The 8,123-nt window shown below is 40.5% G+C and overlaps 1 protein-coding gene across 3 annotated transcripts in view; it reads left to right on the top strand.

The window, feature by feature from the left end:
- Positions 1 to 2,818: 2,818 nt before the first annotated feature.
- Positions 2,819 to 8,123, top strand: part of ASCC3 (activating signal cointegrator 1 complex subunit 3) — a 361,903-nt gene continuing 356,598 nt past the window's right edge. For 2 of the 3 annotated variants that reach the window (XM_037734022.1, XM_017515928.2), the window contains exon 1: positions 2,819 to 3,151. The gene's annotated coding sequence lies outside the window, so the exon portion shown is untranslated. The remainder of the gene's footprint in view (positions 3,152 to 8,123) is intronic. The other variant, XM_017515926.2, reaches the window with a different exon arrangement.

The raw sequence follows: 8,123 nt of genomic DNA on the forward strand, positions 1-8,123 counted from the left end.
GCTACTTTTTTTTTTTTTTTTTTTTTTTTTTTTGGTAGAGATAGGGGTCTATCCTATGTTGCCCAGGCTGGTTTTGAACTTCTGGCCTTAAGTGATCCTCCTGCCTCAGCTTCCCAAAGCACTGGGATTACAGGTGTGAGCCACTGTGCCTAGCCCACTGCAATTAGTTTTAATTAGTTTCCCAGCCATGCACTAATTCCAAACCACCCTACTCAATATTGCCAAAATAATCTCCCATTCCCATTTTGTGATTGCCAAACACTGACTGCCTATTATACTCAATTCTTTAAATTAAAAATTGAGTCTCCTTATAGACTAGTTTGTTTACATTTTAACTTTGTCACTACCTTCTATTAAGAATGTTCCATTACAGATAAATAGGTTACTTATTATCGCAAATGCAGCTATAGTTTTGTTTCGTGGCTTTCCTCATGGCATACTTTCTGGACAGTCTTCCTCTGTGTCATCAGGGGCCATTTTCATTAGGCTGTCTTTCCACTAACATTTGGGGAAGCTGGGCTTGATGGCATGTACCTGTAGTCCTAGACTTGGGAGGGTGAAGCAGAAGAATCATTGAGCATAGGAGTTCAGCGTTATTCTGCACAATGGTCATGCTTGTGAATGGCCAGTGCACTTGCATGATACAGCAAGACCCCAATCTCTTGGAAAAAAAAATTGAGGAAAACCCGGGGACTAGAAAGAGCACAAAGATAGTTCTTAGAGTTCAATGAAATAAGGCCATTCCTCAGTATGCACAGGGGATTAGTTCCATGACATCCCCACATACCAAAACCCCAGAATGCTCAAGTCCCTTATACAAAATGGTACAGTATTTGCATATAACCTATGCACATTGTCCCACATACTTTAAACCAACTCTAAGTTACTAATAATACCTAATACAATAGGAAGTGCTATGTAAAGAGTTGTTATACCCATATTGTTTAGGGTATAATGACAAGAAAAAAAGTCTGTTCATGGTCAGTGCAGACATAACCATTCTTTTTTTCCTTTCCATTGTTTTTCTTCTAAAGTCGGTTGAATCTACAGATACAGAACCCATGGCTACAGAGGGCTAACCAGGTCTATTAATAGAAATATGGTGATCATAGAAACATGATGCAAGCCACCTATGTAATTTAAAATTTTCTAGAAGTCACATAAAAAAGTAAACAGTTAAAATTGATTTTAACATATTTTATTTGATCTATTATATATTATTTCAACATGCAATCAACATAAGAATTACAATATTTTACATTTGTTTTCTAAGTCTTTGAAATCTGATGTACATTTTGAACTCATTGCATGTCTGTTTGGACAAGCCACATTTCAAATGTCAATAGGCATATTTAACTGGTGGCTACCCTAATGGATAGGGCAGTTCTAGCCAGTATATTTTCAATTCCTTTCTTCTCCCTTAAGCCTCTGGAACTGTGATGGGAATAATCTGTCATGTGAATTCCTAGCACTTATTAGCACTTTCATTATCACGTGGCCTCCTTGCATTATTTATTTTTGTGATGAATTTGTCTTGTTTCAACTAAATTCTATGAAGTCCAGGACGAAAGACACAGGTAATCTCAAGACTGGAAATACCTTTAACAAAACCATCAACTAATTCTTCTGGTGATGTGTGGTACCAAGTCCCTATTAAGTGAGCATTCAGAATCTCCTGAAGCAAAATCCTGTGGTTGAGGTATTCACAATGCTAAGGTAGGCAATTCTTTAGGTATTGCTACAAGGACATCTTCCTTTCAGGATCTTAAGTCTGTTTCCTGAAGTTTGCATCACATAAAACAAATCCACTTCACATGATAGGTCACTTCATATTTGGAGATAGTCCAGTAGATTTCTCTCCTCTGGTTAGTCCTGGAAGGTTTAATCAATACTTCTTCACTTGTCCTGTTTTTGAGTTCTCTTCATCATTTTGCACTTCTCTAAACTAATTTCAACTTGATTGAGGTCTTCCTTAAATGCTGAACACAGCACTTCAGAGACGGTCTGACCAGTAAAGATAATAATTGGATCACGATTTCACTATTGGCTGCCTCTATAAAATAGTGCTACCAGGCATCGGGACACATTACCTTAGGAGGAAGCAGGAATGGCAGAGGAGAGTCACAACAAACACATTAACTCATACTAACTTTGCATCGTTGGCTTTTAGTCCAGAACTCTTTGCGGATAAACCACACAGTTCTTCAGGTTAGTTTTTCTTCATCTCTTCCTACGTTTTCAATCGAGTTAGGGAATCATCCGGCATTGTTTTTGCAGGTCTTCTGACCTAAGGACCGACTTGCAGAGATCCATAATCAGAAAGCTTATGGAAAACAGGCCTTGACACCAGAGAACTATATATACTGTTCAGCAGCCAGAGGGCTTTGGCTGAAGACGATAGCAACTACCCGTTTATTCACTCAAATTCATCTTCTTTTACCTTTAATAGGAAGTATTTCCTTCACGTATTTACCTTACGGAGAAGGGCGGGGAGAAGTCGCGGCAGACTGAAGTAAATGCAGGGGAAGAACTCACAGGTAGAGAGCAGGGCATGGTAGGCCTGGCCCGGCGCGGGCAGCCGGGGGACCTCGGAGTGGCCCGGCACGCACGCATGCGCGTCCGCTCGCGCCGGAGGGCGCATCTTCGGCGTCCCCGGTACTTTCGGCCTCTGCTCCTAGAAGCTCAGCCCGCTAGAGGCGGGAGACGCCGGGCGGGAGACGCCGGACGGGAGGCGCGGGGCTGGGGGCGGGAGGCAGGAGGCGGGGCGGCGCGCGCACGCGGGAGGGGCGGGGTGCCGGGAGCCTACGAACCGACGTGCCGACGTTGGCGCTGCAGCGGGCGGTGACGTGTAGGCGGGCGCCGGCTCCACCGCGTCCCTCCTCCAGGGTCTGTGGGTCTGTGGGTCTGTGTGTCTGGCTGTCTGGCTGTCTGGCTGATTGTCCTTGCACGCGGTTCCTTGTGACTGAGCGCGACCCCGGCCAGCCCGGCGTGGAGAGCGGACTGGGCGCCCCGGCACAGCTGCCCACTGGCATCTTTGGCCCTGCCCTCCGCTCCTCACCCAGTGTGGGAAGTTAAAGTAAAACCGAAACGGAAGGAGGCGCGGTGGCAGGAGCTGACAGAGTGATGAGAAGCGCGTGAGCCGGCCTGAGAGGTGAGGAGGTGGAGGTGGGAGGAGGAGAAGGGTCGCCGCCACCAGGGAGCTGGCAGGAGGCGAGGACGGCGGGGCGGGCAGTGCGACCGGCAGAGCGATTCTCTTCTTGCCTCCGGGGCAAGTCCCAACCTGTCATCCTTTTCCTGGGCCTGAGATCCATTCCGGGATCTCGCACCAATACAGCCCATTCCTAGAGTTTGTAGGTGGGGTTGGAGATAGAAAACTTAACCTAAGCCACATGTTATCCAGGTGTTAAGCCACAACGTCGCCAGATGGGGTGGTTTTTCTGTCCCATGCATGGGTAATTTGTTTTCTTTCTTTTTTTCTGTTACAAAGCATTGGTAACTTCGTTTTCTTCAAATAGATTTTGGGAGAGAAATCTTCCTCGGATTTCCTCCCACCCCCTACACACACTGAAAAGTAAGTAGGTAGCTGACCGTGTTGGATTGTAGGTGAATTTAGCAATCGAGGAACCTAGAATGTCATTTTGAAATAAATAAATGTGTATGTGGGTGCTAGGGAGGTTTTGTGCCTACTGGGCAGTTGTTTCAAATAGGTTTTATCGTAACTTATATATGGAATGCAGTGTGCCATTAATGGTATTTGCTATTCTTTGGTTTAAAAGAAGCATAATTCTACGGGCTGCTAAAAGTTTGATGTGTTACCACATGTGCATTCAAACTCATAATTACATTTTCTTTCTTTCCTTAAGTTAGGTTAGATTGATAGCGTTTTTTGTTTTGTTTTGTTTTGTTTTGTTTTGTTTTTTGTTTTTTGTTTTGAGACGGAGTCTTGCTCTTTTGCCAGGTTGGAGTGCAGTGGCATTGTTGGCTTTTAGTCCTATCTTGGCTCACTGCAACCTCCGTCTCCCAGATTTAAGCGATTCCCCTGCCTCAGCCTCCTGAGTAGCTGGGACTACAGGCGCCTGCCACCACGCCCGGCTAATTTTTTTTATTTTAGTAGAGAAGGGGTTTCACCACGGCCAGGATGGTCTCGATCTCCTGACCTCATGATCCGCCCGCCTTGGTCTCCCAAAGTGCTGGGATTACAGGCGTGAGCCACCGCGCCCGGCTGATAGCTATTTTCTTTATCGCCAGATTTTATGTTTCATAGATTGAAATATTTTTTCTGATTTTCACAGTTCTCAAAAGTTGAGAATTCAGCTTTTGGTTTTACTCTGGATTGTGCTCCAGTTTATGTTGTGTATTATTTTTAATGATGGTTATAATAGTCTTGCATGAGAAGAATGATCTTTAAAGATGCTGTTAAGCATAGGCTAAATAACCTTATTTGTATAAGTGAATTAATTTTTCATGGTTCAGCTTTCTTGATCCCTGCTGAGCAGTTTTTTTTGTCATTTATTCAAGTCTTCCTATGTGTCAAACGCTGGGGTAGGACTAGGAGAGAAAGAGACAATCTCTGAGCTCATGAACTTTTCTATAATCCAGCAGCCTCCTTTTAAAAGAGAATCTTGATGGGTTCTTTCTCATGTCATGGATCTGTAGTTGACCAAACCAAAGCTTTTTAAAAGTTATTGTCAGTGTATGTATATAACTGGCATTGAAAGAGGGGCAGATGATCTTGCTTCAACAGAGTGATTTGATAGTGCCTTTGATCAAAAAGAGTGTATATGTGTCAGTAGTTTTCCAGTTCAGAAGAGCAAGTTTTTCTTTTGTAAACTTGGTTTAAATATAAGGTTCACAAGTGGAAATCAGTTTCTCGCCCCGCAACCCCCCCAAAAAAGCTTTATCTTTCCAGTCTTCACATTGATCTGATTGATCTATGTGTCTCAGGTACGCCTGGGCTCAAACAGTCCCCCTGCCTTGGCCTCCCAAAATGCAGGCCCCATTTTGTCTTTTTGTATGCTAACGAATTGACTGAGAATTTTGTCTTTGCTGGCTGACTGCCCCTAGTAGCTTCAGGATGGGGGCTGGTTACTAGAAAGATCAAGAAATTATTAGAAGGTTGGGACTTTCATCCCCACCCCCTAACTTCTTGGGGAGGTGAGAGAGGGGCTGAAGTAAATTAAATTGATCACCAGTGGTCAAAGGTTTCATCAATGAATGAAGCCTCCATAAAAACCCAAAATGACAGGTTCAGAGAGCTTCCAGAAGCTGAACGTGTGAAGATTCCTTGAGGTGGTGTGCCCAGGAAGTACATGGAAGTTCTGCATGGAAATTCCCTTCCCTTATAATTTACCCTATCCTATGTATCTCTTCATCTGTATCCTTTCTCATATTCTTTATAATACACTGGTAAACTTCTAATATTCTTTATAATAAACTGGTAAATGTATTTCCTGGAATTCTGTGAACCTCTCCAGCAAATTAACCGAACCCAAGGAGGGGATCATGTAATGGCCAATTTGTAGCTGGTCAATCAGAAGTATAGATACAAAAAGCCTGGAGCTTGTAATTTGCATCAGAAATGATGGGCAGCCTTGTGGAACTGGGCCTTCAATCTGTGGGATATGACAGTATCGCTAGATAGATAGTGTTAGAACTGAATTGGAGAACACCCATCTGATGTCTGCAGCAGAAGTGATTGCTTGCTTGGTGTGTGGAAAGAAACTCATACACATTTTGTCACAGATGTCTTCTGTGTTAATGGTTGTGGTGTGAGGGCAGAGGAAAAACGGTTTGAGTTTTTCCACTCTCTCAAGAAGGCAGGTGTAAATTCCTTGAGTCTGCCTTCCAGAAGCTCATGGATTAGAGTGGAATAATAATTTTGACGTTCAGATGTAATCTGTGCTAGACCCTTTTCCACTGGACTATTGTGGGAAGAGTTATACACGGCCTAACATGCATTGGATCTGTTCCACATTTTATAGAGAGTAATGGGTGTGCTTGTTTCATCTTTATGGGATGTTCTGGAATTTTCTTTTTGACTATGCTTGTCCTTAACTGGTCCTGAAATATTTTTTTAGTTACTTGTTTTCCCAAGAACATTTAAAGGAAACGCTTTACTAACTGTGCCAAAAGTAAAGGTAACACAACTTTAGTGGGGAGAATATTCTGAATATAAAGACTAACCTGCTTTATAGTTATAAGCCTGTCCAGTTTTTTTTCCTCCCACTTTTGGATGGGAAACCTAGTTAGAGCAATAAGTTAGAGAATAAGAGCCCCATACAAATTTTATTGTTTTTAGCCATTATATATTTTGTATTGTGTGAAAAGTAAATAATAAAATATGTGTCGATGTGTTTATGTATTTTATTATTTTTGTCATGCTTTCTCTATTCTGCATGCTTCATATGTGTTTCCTAATTTGATTGGGAACTATTCAAGGGCAGTTGCTTCTTGCTTAAGAATGAGTTAGTATCTAAGATGAACTTGTTAGGTAGAAACTGTGAATAGCTAAGATTACCTTCCAGAATCCCTTAAGGGGACATCAGGTTGGCATAACTTACTGTCTCTCAGCATGCCCCATACAGCCATGTTTTCATCCTGACTTGGAATGTATCACAGTTTCTTTAGATGAACTCCCAGCGAAAAAATTGGTTTGTGTTTAGTCACCACTTTGTGTGTTTCTTTAAAAAGAAAAAAAGTATTAAAAACTAGAGTCATACAGTGTAGCAAGATGCTCACATTTTGAGATGCATGTGGTGATTAAAACAAACTAAAAGAGCAAGATTCTTGTTGCCCATCCTCCATTCACTCTGGAGCAAGTATTCAATACCTGAAATGGTAAGCAGAATCTCCAGTATTATTGGTTTTGTCTGTCTCTGCCTTCGTTTTTTTGGCCACAGTGTTTGGTAGATTCAAGAAAGTTAAATGTACGTAGACTCTGCTGTATGAACCACTTGATGGCAATAAGGTTTAATACGAGTAAGAAATAAAAGATTAAAATTCTTCTTAGGATTTACCATGAAAAATCACCCCCTTTTGAAATGGCATAATGGAGGTTTATATGTGTGTGTGTATATATGTATATGTGTGTGTGTGTGTGTGTGTGTGTGTGTGTATATATATATATATATATACATATATATATATAAAAAATGTGTTGATGTTGGCTGTTTTCTGAGTTCTGATCTTGCTAATGTTAACAGTATCACAACTCAATTTTTTAAAAAGGCACTATAAAATATAAATATTCTTATTCACTGTTTAAACCTTATTCATTGTTCATTTTTTAAGGTGCGTTTGTGGGTACAAAGTTCTATTTTAAGTATTGAAATCTTAAATTCTAATTTTACTGCATTTACAACCTACTCCTTCATGTCAGTGTTTTTATTCCTTAATCTGTACTGTATCATTTTGCCTATTTTCATCCCTTCAATAATTCTCTAGCATCCATAATTGCCAGCAACTAATTGCTGACTTTAAACTTATTAGGAAATATAGTTTGGCTGTTTTGGAGATTTTCTCATTTTTTAATAATGAAAAAATGCTAGTAACTATATTTTCCTAAAGTTGCTATCAAGCAGTCAGACCCTCTTTAGAGACACAGGTTTGGTTTATGAAGAATAAACATTACAATTTTTATATGTAGTACTTCAGAATAGTGTGTACTGGAACTCTAGCTCACTGATTATTGGTTAATATCATCTCACAAAAGGAAATATGATACCATTAGATTAGCTTTCTCTTTATTTGGAATGTAAAAAAGGGCAGTTACATTTTCAAGACTTTCTTTTTATCTGTACATATGTTTAATTAACAATTTAATGATTTGTTCAGATAGCCACAGCCAGAACTTCTGACGAACAGAAATAGGCCTTTAGGGTTTTAATCCTTTAGGAATTATATTTATTCTGGGGCATTAAATATTTATTATTAACCAAATTTTTCCTTTACATATTTGTCATTTAGTGGATCATACTAAATGTGGAATAAAAATTAGTGAGGTAAAAATTGGTATGTAGGCCATTTTTTCTTAATTCTTATTCACTGTGATCTCATAAACCAGAAATTTTAACTATGAATGTTATGACTCATCTTTAAGACCTAGTTGAAGTTTTTTTTTTTTT

This window comes from Cebus imitator, unplaced genomic scaffold (genome assembly GCF_001604975.1).
Source record: "Cebus imitator isolate Cc_AM_T3 unplaced genomic scaffold, Cebus_imitator-1.0 Scaffold566, whole genome shotgun sequence".
Lineage (NCBI taxonomy): Eukaryota > Metazoa > Chordata > Mammalia > Primates > Cebidae > Cebus > Cebus imitator.